Below are 16009 nucleotides of genomic sequence, written 5' to 3' on the forward strand. Positions count from 1 at the left end.
TGGGTTGTAGAGTTTCCAGTATTATAAAATAGCCAGAAATTTAAGTGCAGCTTGCAAATTGAGGGAATTGTAGCTGTTATAGTGTGGAAGGATGGCTGGATACAAACCACTGGTGGCTTGTGGTTGGAGAACAGAACTGCCATCAATCCTCCTTTCCTATGCAGGTCTAAGAGGCTGTTCAGTAATCTATGGTGGAGGTTGGACCATGAATAAATCTCAGCGCAAGAGGCTCTTGACTTTGATAAGAAGATATGTCTCTATATCCAGGTTATATTAACTCAGCATATTGACCATTACTAATAAGTGATAGAGAAGAAATGTATCTCTATGTGGAGATCATGCCAAACTCCACTGATTCTCCACCAAGAAGCTGTGATATCATTAGACTGGACAGAGTTGAGCATAGCTCAAACCATTATTTTGTACTGCAGTAATATTCCATGATGAGATATTTTATTCAAGGTGAAAATTGCCCCTGTGATAATACATTAATTTCCACTTACCATTTTGTGCTATTTCCTGCACAGTCACCCAGGGGGTTGCGTTTACAGTATTGGCTATGTCCAATGTTATAATTCCTATTCTCATTGATAATTAGGTGCCTCAGGCAATGTAAGTATGTAGAGTTTCCACTAGTACTGGACAGCAGTGAAACTATAGGATAGAAATTCTGGGACAGTACACCACCCACTTGCTTATAGCTGTTCCCAACAAGTGTCCCATTGATCCCAAAATGATTATGAGTGGGTGCCGATTCCTTAATGACCTACAGCTAGGACTTTGCAATTTGAAGGATTGCAGTAGCCAAATGTAGAAGTAGGAGGAGGACTATACTATCTTGCTCCTGAAGCCTGCTCCACCATACAATACAATCATTTTCTATTTGTTGAAAGGATGTGGAGATCATTAGCTAGTCCAGGAATTATTGCCCCTCTTTAGTAGCTCTTGAGTAGTGGTGGTGAGCTGTTATCTTGAACTGCTGCTGTCTGTTGGTGGAGCTACATTCACTGTCCTTTTCTGAAGGGAATTCCAGAATTTTGACCAAGCAACGGTAAGGGAGCAGTGATATGATTCCAAATGAGGGCAATGTGTGGCCTTGTGTAACTATCAGTGGATAGTGATCCCATGGATCTGTTGGTGTTGTCTTTCTTGGTGGTGAAGTCTAGGGGTTTACAAGGTGCCTCTGAAGGAGCTGATCTTCTGCCTCAAACCTGCTTTCTCACCTATTCCCTGTGTCCTTTGATTTCCGAAGAGATGAAAAATCCATCAGCCTTACATATTCTCAATGCTGAAGCACCACAATCCTTTGGGTGGACAATTCCAAAGAGTCACAACTGTTAGAGTTATCTCAATCCTGAATGATCAACCCCATATCCTGAGAATGTGTCCCATGGTACAAACTGTAAACCCACAGGGGAAATGGTGTCTGAACCAGATTCTGAGTCCGAATATTTTATGTTTCAAGCAATCAACTCTCATCCTTCCAAACACCAGAGAGTAGAGGCCCTTTATAGGCAAGCTTCTCATCTTTGGACAACACTTTCATTCCAGGAACCAATCTGGTGAGCTATCTTTCTACTGCCAGTCAGGCAAGAATATCCTTCCTTAAATTTGGAGATACACACAATTCCAGCTGTGGTCTCACTAAAGCTTTATACAATTATTAGAAGACTCCTCTATTCTTTTAAACCAGTTACTTCGTAATAGTTGCTGGGCTAAACCTTTCCGGAAATTGGCAGAAGTGTCAATTTTAGTGAATTTCATGGAGGGTTTCTCTCAATGGGCCCTAGTTAGTTTTCTGGTGTGAACCTTCTGAACTTGCCTGCTTCCCTATGGCCTTGAGGAACTCCACTTGTCGTACTCTCCCACTGCCACAGCGAGAACTATTGGCCACTGCCAGGACCTCTCAGGGTCCCTGGTACCAGCACCATCATTAAAGCTGGCCACGCACTGGTCAGCAGCCCCCAACTGCTGTATGGTTAGTGCTATTTACCTTGGATATCTGGTACAGAGGGCAACTGACATCTGTATTACCAATGGATCTTGGAGATCCTGCTAGATTGGGTGGGTGCATGCAGTCACTGTCCCTAGTGTGTCCCTTGAAATATTAGTGACTGATGAAGATCTGGAGGAGCAGGTGGTGAGCTACACAACACCAGATAACTGACCTGATTTTTCACATCAGGAACTGCCTCCATCCAGTTTCTATCTGAAGGGTGTGAGAATGGGAAACTGCATATAAAAGGGGTGTGCTGATGTAAGCACGTGGGTGTCATTGCATGCAAAAAGGCCTTTCACTGCTCACTGGCAAGAATCTTGTCTTGCTATCCAAAATGGTTGGAAAATGGGACTTGCAGTTGCCAGTGGGAAAATCCTCAATGGCCAACTCCACAACTTACTTGCCACTGCCCATATTGTTCAGTAACTAGGAAGATTCTGAATAATTGTTGATTAAATATGCAATATTGTTCTTTTAATTGTTCATTCATTCAATGGCCCCTGTACAGAAAACTAGTTGATGTATCACAAGATGCTTGTGCCAATATGAAAAGAGGCAGAGAGATGATAGTTCAGGAATGAGTTGACTGCAACTAGCATCCCTGAGAAGGCTGGCATTTATTGCCCTTGAGAAGGTGGTGATGAGTCAGCAGCTTCACCTTCTGAACTTGCCACTGTAACACAAGTTGGCTATTTGTGGTTCCGAAACACATGGCACTGCCATCCTGCTGAGAATCATTGCAGGAAGGGATACTATAACTTACTGATGCAGCATTCTTTTGGGCTGTCAGTGATGGGCAATAAATGCTGACCTTGCCAATGATGCCCACATGTCATAAACAAATTAAAAATATTTACTCCAGGTCTAATGTGAGCTGATCTCCTTGTTTTACCTTTGATCACCTATATCTTTAAACATGAAAATATGAACGAATAGCTTTGGAAGCAACCGAGTCACTTATATGTTTTTAAAAAAACCTGTTTCAGAAAAGTCTGTCTAATTACAAGCTCTACTCCTCATAGTATAATGTTTCTGGCCTTTAGTATCCACTTTACCTTAGTTGGGATTTCAGCTGAAAACACAGAAATGGAAAGCTCGATTGTGATACTTTAATTAATCAAAAACACTCAGAGGGAGGTTGTTAATGCTAAAGTTTAGCCATCCTTAAGCATGTGGAGCAGTGTTGCTGGAGTTTAATTACAACTGTACAACTTCTTAGTATAAGTCAGTGATAGGTTTCTGCACATCTAATTAAAGTATCTGATTAGGGCATTGGCTCACAGAGTTTTCTAAAGTTAAGTTTTCCCAGTGAAAGTGCCTGCAAACTTCTCCAATTCAAGTGTCAGGTTACAGAGTCCATCACAGATATCACTTTCATTCTGAACATCCAATATAATGTCTGTCATTTATTTTCTTATTCTTTCATTGGATGTGGACATCATTGAAAAGGCCAGCATTTCCTCCCCACCTCTAACCACCCATGAAAAGGTGATGATGACCAGTTTCTTAACTTCCTGCCTTCTCCTTGTAGTGGTTTGGTACAACTGAGTGACTTGCTAGGCCCTTTCAGCAGGTAATTAAAAGTGAACCACATTGATGTATGTCTGAATTCACACCTAAGCCGCATCAGATACATACAACAAATTGCTTTCCTAAAAGGACATTACTGAACCAGATGGTGTTTTACACCAATCACTGATAGTTTCATGGTCACCATAACTGAGAACAGAGAAAGACTATGAGAAATAGGTTAGGGTGTTCCTCTTAGCCCCAGGTTCTACCAGCTACTGAGTTGTCGCAATGAGGTAGTCATCAGCTTGTGCTCCTAAATGTTCTGATCTGATGTTTCTGCTGAGGTGTCAGTATCAGCATTATCAGGAGGTGCAGAAGGCTGCCTTGCCAATGCTAGGACTGGGACCATCCTGTTGGCACTTGCAAGACACAAGAGAGAGAAAGCATTGCAGTTAATAATTAGAATATCAAGAAGGTTTAAGCAGGTTTTGGGTTAATATATGTTTATCAGCATATCCAGATATTTCGGTTAAGTTAAATAGACCTCAATTCCAGCTGATCTGTACAACGTTAAACTATTAGTTTCACCTCATTCCTCCTTATGTAGTTTAGGATATGTTTGATTCTTTTTGCTGCTTTCGTGTCATAGTGGTTGAAAATATTGGTCATTACACAAAGTTCAAAATATCACTGGCTGCTAGCATAGTGAGGTTTTGTGCACTGGATCAATAGTTTGTATTCATCATTTGCCATTAAGTATTAATAAAATTGGAGATGGAAGCCACAACTTCTTCCTTGGGGCACAAGAGTAATGTTGACCTTGTGTGACTACGATGTGCCTCATGATGTTTGACCAAAGATGCCACTGGTTAAAGCTGCATCTCTTGTATCTTAACCCTGGTGAAAGTTAAAACACACTGGAAACAGATAAGCAATGTGCTTCATTGTAGATTTAATAATTTATGAAAAATTGAATGTATTTTTGATGCTTAATTATAATTACCAACATTTGTAGAAGCAAATATTATGCTTTACACTGTCCTTATAAACCACTTGAGACAACACAGGCTCACTCAATTTATATTATGCAGCATCTGTTGAGGCAACAATTTGCTAGGTCCTTAAATTCTATTAAAATGTATTCATTTTAATCTATTAGCTGCATGCAGATTTCTCAAAACAGAGTGAGGCTTTAACAGCTCAATTGCATTAGTTGTGCTCTCAGTACAAATCAACTTAACTGAGCTTTTAAAATTTGTGCTGTAATTCTCTGTTATATCTGAAAATGAATTGCTTAGGCCAGAAGATATGAACATCCTGCAGTGTTTGACCAATGTCAAGAGAACCTCTGAACACACTGGAGACTCTTTAAACTAATTTCCTCATTCTACATTATTTTTATCCTCCTTTAACTTCCTTTTCCAACCACCGACAGAAAGAAAAGACAGGTGACCTACTCTTAGCTTTGCGCTGCAGTCTGCCAGAAGGTGACTCCGGAACGATTCGCTTGTCTGATTTTCCTCCCCCTCCTCTCTCTGAAGCAAACTCTTTCCACTCTGTCGTCAACAATGGAAAAGACTTAACAGAGGGAATACGATATTGAACTTATCCAAATTCACATTATTGCAAAGATAGGATCACAATCAGAGCACTTTTGATGCTCCTGTTCTTGCTCGGTGAAAGTACATCTCTCAACTTTCAGGGAAAGACTAATTGCACGATCATTTTAGTAACTTGGGCCAAGAATGGAACAGGATAGCTGTACATTTATAATTTTAAAGAAGAGCTTTTCTTCTGTATTCTCAAGTATGTACAGTAAAATGTTTAGAATTATGGTACACATCAAATATTAAATGAAATGCAAATAAGGTGTTTAGATATCTTATATTTTTACTTAATACTGTTGCCACTGAGGCTGGGGGAGTACACCATTGCTCTAGTCCCACCATTTTATGGTTCATAACAAAATAAGAATACTTTTTCCAATTACCAAGATGACCAGTTAAACTCCTTACATATGTCAGGTTTTAAACAACAAGCAAACTATCAGTCGGGCTTGTGTTTCTTAAACATAATTACAGGTATATTGCTTAAACAAAGCTTATTTAATAGAGATGCAAAGATTGTTTAAGATGTAGAGTGAGTAATAGAAGAATCAATGCTTATAGAGGAATACAGTCTAGAAACAGACCCTTCAGTCCAACTTGTCCATGCCAACTAGGTTTCCCAAACCAGTCCCATTTGCCTGTGTTTGGCCCATAACTCTTTAAAACTTTTCTATTCATGTACCTGTCCAAATGTGTTTAAATAATATAACTGTACCTGTATCTACCACTTTCTCTAGCAGTTCAATCCATATACAAACCACCCTCTATGTGAAAAAGTTGCCCCTTAGGTCCCTTTTAAATCTTTCTCCTCTCACCTTAAAATTATGTCCTCTAGTTTTGAACTCCTCTACCCTGGGGAAAAAAATCTTTGCTATTCACCTTAACTACATCCCTCATGATTTTATAAACCTCTGTAAGGTCACCCCTCAGCCTCATATACTGCTGGGAAGCAAGTCCCAACCTATCCAGTCTCTTCTTATAACTCAAATCCTCCAGTTTTGGTAATATCCTTGTAAATCTTTTCTGCACCCTTGCCAATTTAACAAAATCCTTCCTATAGCAGGATAACCAATACTGGACACAGTACTTCAAAATATCCTGCACTGCCACAATATGATCTTTCAACTCCTAGACTCAATGCTGTGACCAATGAAGGCAAGCATGTCAAACACCTTCTTCACCACCTTGCTTACCTGTGATGCCACTTTCAAAGAACTATTTACCTGAACCCCTTGGTCTCTCTGTTTGACAACACTCTACTGTGTCCTATCATTAACTGTGTAAGGCCTACCCTGTTCTTGTTTGTCTTACTAAAAAGCACTACCTTGCGTTTATCTAAATTAAACTCCACCTGCCCATTTGCCCAGTTGATCAAGATCCCATTGTTTTCTTAGATAACCTTCTTCACTGTATGCTATACCACCAATTTTGGCATAATTCACAAACTTACTAACCACACTTCCTCAATTTTCATAATATCCCATGGCAGCACATGTCTGTCACCATGAATCCTCCAACCTTCTCCAAATTTACCAGCCCACTTTATGAGGGGTTTAACATAAGACACATGAGCAGAATTAGACTATTTGGCCCATTCAATCATGACTGATATGTTACTCAACCCCAACCTCCTGCCTTCTCCCCGTAACTCTTCATCCCCTTACAAATCTAGAACCTATCTATCTGTCTTAAATTCCCTCAATGACCTGGCCTCCACAGCCTTCTGTGGCAATGAGTTTCACTAATTAACCACTCTCTGGCTTAAGAGGTTTCTCCTCGTCTCAGCTCGAAAGGGTCATCCCATCACCCTAAGGCTTTGTCCTTGGGTCCTAGTCTCACCTACTAGTGGGCTGGTAAGCTCCCAGCCATCACTACAATGAAGAGCTTCTTTTAGATTCTTCTGGTGAATAAACCTACATATTTTTTCCATTCCTTATAGTGTACACATCTTCCTTCTGTGTTGGGATCATGTGATGCTACACAGTAAGATCAAACTTTGGGCACTCTCAAGTATTTATCCCAGTAATTGTAGATTCTTCCATTATGGAATTTAAAGGATGATATATTATAACTTGTGAATCTTTTGGATGGCACATTCAGTATAAAGCTGTCATACATAAATTGTTCCAAATATAATGGTACAATTCAGCAACTATTGGATCTAATCTAGAATTTTTCTGAAAATGGCAGAGTAATAATCAATAGTCTATAGTTAATAATCAGCAAAATTTATATCATTATAATTAAAGAAAACTTTCAACATCTTAATCTTAATACTTTTGATTGTGATGTAAAAATTAACAATCTGATTAGATAATACATGGCCATGGAGTAGCTGACCTGTTACCCTGCTCCTGCACTAGTGATGGCTTGAAAAAGTCATAATGCAAACTGCATCAATAGAATATAATACAATCTTCACCCCAACAAATGGCACTGACCTATATAGGTTTTAAGAGGTCAAGTTGCAGCTGTACAGGACATTATTTAGGCCACTTTCAGAATACTGCGTGCAATTCTGGTCTCCCTGCTATAGGAAGGATATTATGAAACTAGAAAGGGTTCAGAAAAGATTTATAAGGATATTGTCAGGATTGGAGGGTTTGAACTATAGGAAGAGGCTGAAGAGGCTAGGGCTGTTTTCTCTGGAGCGTCAGAGGCTGACGGGTGACATTACAGAGGTTTATAAAATCATGAGGGGCATGGATGGGGTAAATAGTCTTTTCTCCAGGACTGGGGAAGCCCAAAACTATAGGGAATAGGTTTAAGATGAGAGAGGAAAGATTTAAAAAGGAGCTAAGGGGCAACTTTTTCATGCAGAGGGTGGTGTGTGTCTGGAATGAGCTGCCAGAGGAAATGGTGGAGGCTGGGTATATGAATCGGAAGGATTCAGGGGGATATGGACCAAATGATGGCAAATGGGACTAGATTAATTTTGGATATCTGTTCAGCGTGGACAAGTTGGACGGAAGGGTCTGTTTCCCTGCTCTATGACTAAATGGCATAGATTTTCACATCCCCTCCCATACCAAACTGGATCATGGATATTTTATGAGGCATATACAACACAAATATCATTGACTGCATAACTGCTAAAAATAATTTACTTATAAAAAGTTCTGATTTTTAAAACAAAAGTCCAGACTAGTTTCCAGGAGTATACAACTAAATTGATTTCTGTCACTGGCTCCAAGAGTAATATAACTGATTTGTTTATTTAAAAATTGTATTTTTAAAATCAAAGATTATTGCTGGATGAATGATATTCCATATAAACTATTTTCAGCAGCACTGTAAACTTTATAAATATTTTTTAAAGGAATGATTTGGACGATGGCACATTTAAATACAAAAACACTAAGAAAGCTGAATTTTGTGAAAGTGTTATGGTGCTCTGCCCATTCGCAGATTGGAGACATTTGGACTTTAGCCAATGCTCACAATTTTCTGCTCTTATTTCAGGCTGTCAAAGGGAGGCAACAAGTTGACGTCACATACTAATGCCACGGGGGAAAAGAAAATGAGCTGTCCTGACAGCTCTCAGGCATCTTCCAGAGATTTATAAATCTTTTGTGTAGTAAACTGCTGAAAGTGTGAGCTGATAATGTCGCAGCCAGTGAAACTAGATACACTGGGCTCAAAGAATTGAGGACAAATGACATTAACCAATCAGACTGAAGGATTGAGAAATAAATACTACAAGAAGTGAAAGGAAGTGTAAATTCATGTGGATGAATTCAATATCAAATCAGCAAGAAAAATAGAGGGAAAAGAGACTAAGTTAAATTGGAAAGAAAACTGAGACATTTTTAAAATCAGAAGAATTAAAACTTGACCTTCGTCTTGGAAACAAAATATTGGTTTATGAGGTCTCATAATGAACACACCAGTAACGTTAATAGACTTACATCTATCAAAAAGGAAGCTCAAAACTTAATCCTCGCTGTTTCTGGGGTAAACTGCATTTCATTGAAGGACAAAGTCATGAATGTGACAGTTGTCTCAAAGGTAAATCTCTTAAATACGGTGACAATCATCAAACAAAGACAGCTTTAATGGCTCAGGCACGTTCACGGGAATGGAGGATGGACTGATAACCAAGGATTTTCTGTATGGCAAGGGGCTCAGAGCCAGTAGACCAGTAGCACTCCCAAAGCTCTGCTTCAGATATCATTACAAACTTGACATAAAGGCTGAAAACATTGATTTTCCCACTGGGGAGACACCTGTAGAGATTACAGACTAATAACACTACCAGCTATGTGCCAGCAAGATCCCCCTTGACAATCAATGGCTATAGTATCTTTGCAACAAGTGCCAACATCAAAATCAACAAACCACAAAGACACCTGATAAATACCCCATATGTCGCACCTGTGGCAGAACCAGCTGCTTACAGATTGGTCTCTTCAGCCCTCAGTAAGGTGCACCATATGTAGGTACCCTTTCACCAACTGATCTAACTCGCTAAACATCCATGATTTTGTGTAGGTGGGAGAATGTTAATCACAATAACAGTGAAACTCCACATTTGTAATAGTTCATTTGCACGCTAGAGAGGCTGACTAGCAGTAATTAGCATTTATGACTTGATCAAAGGATACTTACAATGGAATGAACACAATACAGCTTACTCTGTCTACTATGAAAACATTCCTGATGAAGGGCTTTTGCCCAAAACATTGATTTTCCTGCTCCTCGGATGCTGCCTGACCTGTTGTGTTTTCCCAGCACTAGACTCTTGACTCTGATCTCCAGCATCTGTAGTCCTCACTTTCACCTACCATGAAAATATAGCAACTTCACATCATTTAATGCATTTCAGTGAAGAGCCTGACACTGAGATGCTATTTTCCCAAAGCTAATGGAGGAGCAATGCATATTTGATAGTAACTTTTGGATTTTTAAGTTTAACTTCACATCTGTCTGCTCCTGGAGTGGCTGTCGAGTTCTCATATAAATAATGAAGGTTCACTGTTGCTTCACTGTTATTTTGACAGCAAATTCTGGCTTATTTATTAAGCTATCATGGGTCACATCACCTACAGAATCCATTTAGACACCCAGGGGCACAATTCCTAACCACAATGGAACAGTGCCCCGTAAATGTCTTGATTATTGCTATAATGGCCTTAGGTTTCAATTATTCATGACTTCCCTATTCTGACTAATGAAGTGATTTGATGAAAGAGATCTTAAGGCAATGATTCACACACCTTATTGTTGCCCTAAAGTCTGTTCAGTTACACATGAAGAGATCTGCTGGGCGAGTGTCCAGGATCACTATTGATCATGAAGTTAAAAAGAGGGCAAAGAGGACAAATATTGATTCCTTGATCATTTGATGAACTTGTGAAAGCAGATATAGGGCCATTTGAGTGCTAAGCAGTCAGCAGTTTGATAGAATTGCAGCAGTTTGATAGAATTGCAGCAGTTTGATAGAATTGCAGCAGTTTGATAGAATTGTGTAGCCATGCTGTATTAATTAACAGAAAAGGAGATCTAGGGCCTGCTGAAATAAAGCAAGAGTCATTTGTTTAATACACTAATGCACGGTACACTTGCTAAATCTGTTGATGCAGCTTGCACCTGGGATAATATCCATCACTGTCTTGGTAGCACAGTCATTTAAGGTTACACTCTTGCAGGAGAAGACATAAATCCATGACTACCAATTTCATTATCAGGTATTATCATTATCACAATCATCTGGAAGGGCAAGGGCAGCAGATACAAGGGAACATTGTCACCTGCAAGTTTCTCTCCAAGCCACTCCCCATTCATTCTTGGAAATATATCACTACCGAGTCAATGTCACTGGGTCAAAATCTTGGAACTCCTACCCTCACAGCTTTGGGAGTGTAACTGCACTAAACAAACTTCAGTGGTTCAAGAAGGCAGCTCACTGTTATTGTCCCAATGACAACTAAGAATCGGCATTAAATTCTGAACCAGACAGTGATATCCCACGTCCCATGAATGAATTGAAATAAACTTTACTACCCTTGCCTATTACAAATCTTCTATCTCAGTTTTACAATTGTCCGTTGATCTTTCCCAACAACTTTTTTCTTAGAGTGTTTCAGATTTCCACTCTCCTTTGTATGAAGAAATGTACCTTACCATCATCTCTAAATTGCCAAGCTCTGATGTTAAAATTATGCTCCCTCATTCTGGATTCACTTACAGTATACAATGGTGCTTTGCTGAGCAACCAAAAATCAATTGAACTGTTTAACACGAATCCCCCATGCTTGATTAAACCCTGTCTGTATGATCTCCACTATCAAGTTCACAATATTTATTTACAATATTTATTTATTAAGAGGTTTTAAGTGCTTGCAGTTTCAGCTGTTGGAACTTTAAAGGATCTGGATGATGACTGAAGTGAAAGAAGTTAAAAATCACCAGGTTATAGTCTAACAGGCTTATGTGAAAGTACAAGCTTTCAGAGCACTGCTCCTTCATCAGGTAGCTAGGTGGGGCAGGATCATAGGACACAGAATTTATAGTAAAAGATCAAAGTGTCATACCATTGATGTGATGTATAGATGTTGTGTGATTTTTAACTTTGTCCACCTCAGTCCAAAACTGCTATCTTCACATCATAGAGTATAAAAGTTACATTTAATGTACTGGATAGTTATCAATAACTGATATTTTAAAAAGGTTTTTTTACTACACCCAACTGTCTCCATTAGGTTTATTGCTTCTATATGAGGCTAGTGGGTGAATGGGCATTGAAATGCTATACCTTGCATGGGAACATGAGGAATCATGGGAGAGGTGGATGTAGTCTGGAATGAAGGGACATAAGAAGAATCTTTTGAACAGACTTTTCAAAACATTCCCTCATGCAGACTATGGTTCACAACAGCTCTAAGGTGCCACAAACCCCCATCACACCTTGAAACTTTACCTTGACTCCATGAAGGTTGTGGAGAAGTAAAACTTGCCTTTCTCCACAATGAAGTCAGGCAGACTAGGAATGATGTAAGAGGCTTCACAACCTCAACCAACCCACACCCTGAAAACACATTCCTAAAAATCACAATATCTAGGAGTGGGATCACAAAGATCTTGAACTTAATTGCATGCACCTGAGTCCATAAGACCATAAGACATAGGAGTGGAAGTAAGGCCGTTCGGCCCATCGAGTCCACTCCGCCATTCAATCATGGCTGATGGGCAATTCAACTCCACTTACCCGCATTCTCCCCATAGCCCTTAATTCCTCGAGACAAGAATCTATCAATCTCTGCCTTGAAGACATTTAGCGTCCCGGCTTCCACTGCACTCGGCGGCAATGAATTCCACTGGCCCACCACTCTCTGGCTGAAGAAATGTCTCCACATTTCTGTTCTGAATTGACCTCCTCTAATTTTAAGGCTGTGTCCACGGGTCCTAGTCTCCCCGCCTAACGGAAACAATTTCCTAGCGTCCACCCTTTCCAAGCCATGTATTATCTTGTACGTCTCTATTAAGTCTCCCCTTAATCTTCTAAACTCCAATGAATACAATCCCAGGATCCTCAGCCGTTCCTCATATGTTAGACCAACTATTCCAGGGATCATCCGTGTGAATCTCCGCTGGACACGTTCTAGTGCCAATATGTCCTTCCTGAGGTGTGGGGACCAAAACTGGACACAGTACTCCAAATGGGGCCTAACCAGAGCTTTATAAAGTCTCAGTAGCACAACGGTGCTTTTATATTCCAACCCTCTTGAGATAAGTAACAACATTGCATTCGCTTTCTTAATCACGGACTCAACCTGCATGTTGACCTCACTCGATGAAAGTCCAGACCTATATTACTGTAACGTAACTTCTATCCATTTGTATTCCATACCTCATCAGATAAAGCCAAGATTCCACTCGCCTTTTAAATTATCTTTAGCATCTGTTGAATGACTTTTAATGATGATGTACAAAGACTACTGCATCCCTCTGTTCCTCCTTAGTTCCTACTTTTCAACATTTAGAAAATATTCTGATTTTTTTTAACACCTAAAGTAGATGACCTCACAGTTCCCCACATTAAATTCCATCTGCCACAATCTTTTCCACTCACTTCATCTATCAAAATCCCTTTGCACTGTTCTTCTCCCAAATATGCTATTTACTCTGCTGACTAACTTGGTGCTGTCAGGAAACCTGGATATATGGGCCTATATTCCTTCGTCTATGTCATTTATAAACATTGTGAAAAGCTGAGGCGACAGTCTAGATCCCTGAGGGTGCAACTAGGCACAACCTGTCAATTTGAATACTTATCCATTATCCCCGCTCTGTTCTCTCCTACCTCCTAACCAATTCCCTACCCACAGCAATAACTTATCTCTTATTCTTTACCTCTACCTTTTGTTAACAAAACACTCAATAATATCAGCTCTAGAGACTCTTTTTGTTCCTAGCTAGTACAGAAGCACCGAGAATAATTCTAGTTGCAGATTGTAGTTCTCTATTCAGGGATCAAACTTAATTTTTTTCCTTTTCTATATGGTCTAATATCACATCATGCAGCACATGTTTCAATCAACTTTACTGATTATTATAGAATGTCACATTTACTTAAAATTTTGAACAAATTCTGGAGAGTTTAATGGGTCTTATTTTAGGGAAGTTTTGTAATTTTGGCTTTCTCCAGTTTTGTTTTTCTTAATTTTCAAATTGTGAATAGCTTATTCAAAGTGTGATTTTAGAAAAAAAAGTATACAAGCTTTAGGTGATGTGCAAACTTGCATCAATTTTTTAAAATGATATGTTTAACAGTCTGTTGTAGGTGTTTGTGCCCTCAAATGCTTCCTGTTGTGAAAGATCTCATTCATCTGGTGGATTGCATTAGTTGGTGATTCAACGTTATTCACATGTAACAGTACACCCACAGCATAATGGTCAGTTTTGTAAACTAATCAGTTTTACAAAAATTGATAGTGAGACTCAGTCACCAAGATGGAACAAGTGACGCAAGATAACGGGTGAAAGGTAATTTTGCATGCAGTAACCTCAATCCAAAGATTCGATTTATCAAAGGGTTCTTTAGGTGGTCCTATACTGTTGTAATTCATGTCATGTTCTGGTACAGCTGTTCTATTCCAAAAGAAAACTGCACAAGGAGAACTCAAGTTCACGCTTTCATGTGAAAGCTTATTTCAGTTATCCACAGTCCACCAAGCTCACATCCCACTGATTACTGTGTTCCCAAGTTTATGAAGTCAATTCAAACCCACTTACAAGGTTATAGAGTCATACAGCATGGAATCAGACCCTTCAGTTCAATTCATCCATGCCGACCAAATTTCACAACTTAAACTAGTCCCACTTGCCTATGTGTGGCCTATATTCTTCTAAACCTTTCCTACTCATGTACAATTCAGACTTGTTGTTACACACTGCTGAAGTAGGTGAGACTTGAGCCCAGACCTCCTGGCTCAGGGATAGGGACATTACCACTATGTCACAACAGGCCTTTTAAATGCACTTAACTTTTAACCTATGGACCCATTACCTGTTGCCTCAGTTTATTGAGTCCCTGACATTCCTTCAGACCGGAATGGACAATGACACAAAAAAACCCAAAGAACTGCTCGTGCTGGAAAATATGAAATAAAAACAGAAATTTCCGGAACAGACTCAGCAGGGCTGGCAGTGTCTGTGGAGAGAGAAACAGAGTTTATGTTTCAAGTCCAGAGACCCTTCTTCAGAACTGAACTGAGGACCTGAAAAGTTAACTCTAATACATTCTCCACAGGTGCTGCCAGGCCTGTAGGGTTGTTCTAGCAATTCCTGTAGACGATGATACAGCTGCACATAAATATCCAAATATGGCCCCCCTCAATGATTACTTTATAATACCTGTTACTTCATATGATCGGGTACCAACTATGGGAATACAATAGCACAATTAATTTAAATAATTGTTTTTAAGCTTAAGGGGTGTTGCAATTGATCCCAGATATTAGAAATATGGATTTCAAAACACAAAGAGAGTAAATGCCCACTTTATAAATTTTCTGTTTGACTAGAGTTCAACATCCTGTTAGGGTGAAATGAAAGGCTGGTAGGTATAGAGAATGCAGGATGACTAAAGAAATTGAGGGTTTGGTTAAGAAAAAGAAGGAAGCATATGTAAGGTATAAACAGGATAGATCGAGTGAATCCTTAGAAGAGTATAAAGGCAGTAGGAGTATACTTAAGAGGGAAACCAGGAGGGCAAAACGGGGACATGAGAGAGCTTTGGCAAATAGATTTAAGGAGAATTCAAATGGCTTTTACAAATACATTAAGGATAAAAGGGTAACTAGGGAGAGAATAGGGCCCCTCAAAGATCAGCAAGGCGGCCTTTGTGTGGAGCCGCAGGTGTTGGGAGAGATACTAAATGAGTATTTTGCATCAGTGTTTACTGTGGAAAAGGACTTGGAAGATATAGAATGTCGGGAAATAGATGGTGACATCTTGAAAAATGTCCATATTACAGAGGAAGAAGTGCTGGATGTCTTGAAATGCATAAAAGTGTATAAATCCCCAGGACCTGATCAGGTGTACCCAAGAACTCTGTGGGAAGCTAGGGAAGTGACTGTTGGGTCTCTTGCTGAGATATTTGTATCTTCAATTTATATCATTAGACTGGAGGCCTGTGACCAGTGGAGTGCCACAAGGATCGGTGCTGGGTCCACAACTTTTTGTCATTTTTATAAACAATTTGGATGTGAGCATAAGAGTTATGCAGATGACACCAAAATTGGAGGTGCAGTGGACAGCAAAGAAGGTTATCTTGGAATTCAATGGGATCTTGATCAGATGGGCCAATGGGCTGAGGAGTGGCAGATGGATTTTAATTTAGATAAATGCGAGGTGCTGCATTTTGGGAAAGCAAATCTACACTTAATGT

The sequence above is a fragment of the Chiloscyllium punctatum genome, chromosome 24 (genome assembly GCF_047496795.1).
Source record: "Chiloscyllium punctatum isolate Juve2018m chromosome 24, sChiPun1.3, whole genome shotgun sequence".
NCBI classification, from domain to species: Eukaryota; Metazoa; Chordata; class Chondrichthyes; order Orectolobiformes; family Hemiscylliidae; genus Chiloscyllium; species Chiloscyllium punctatum.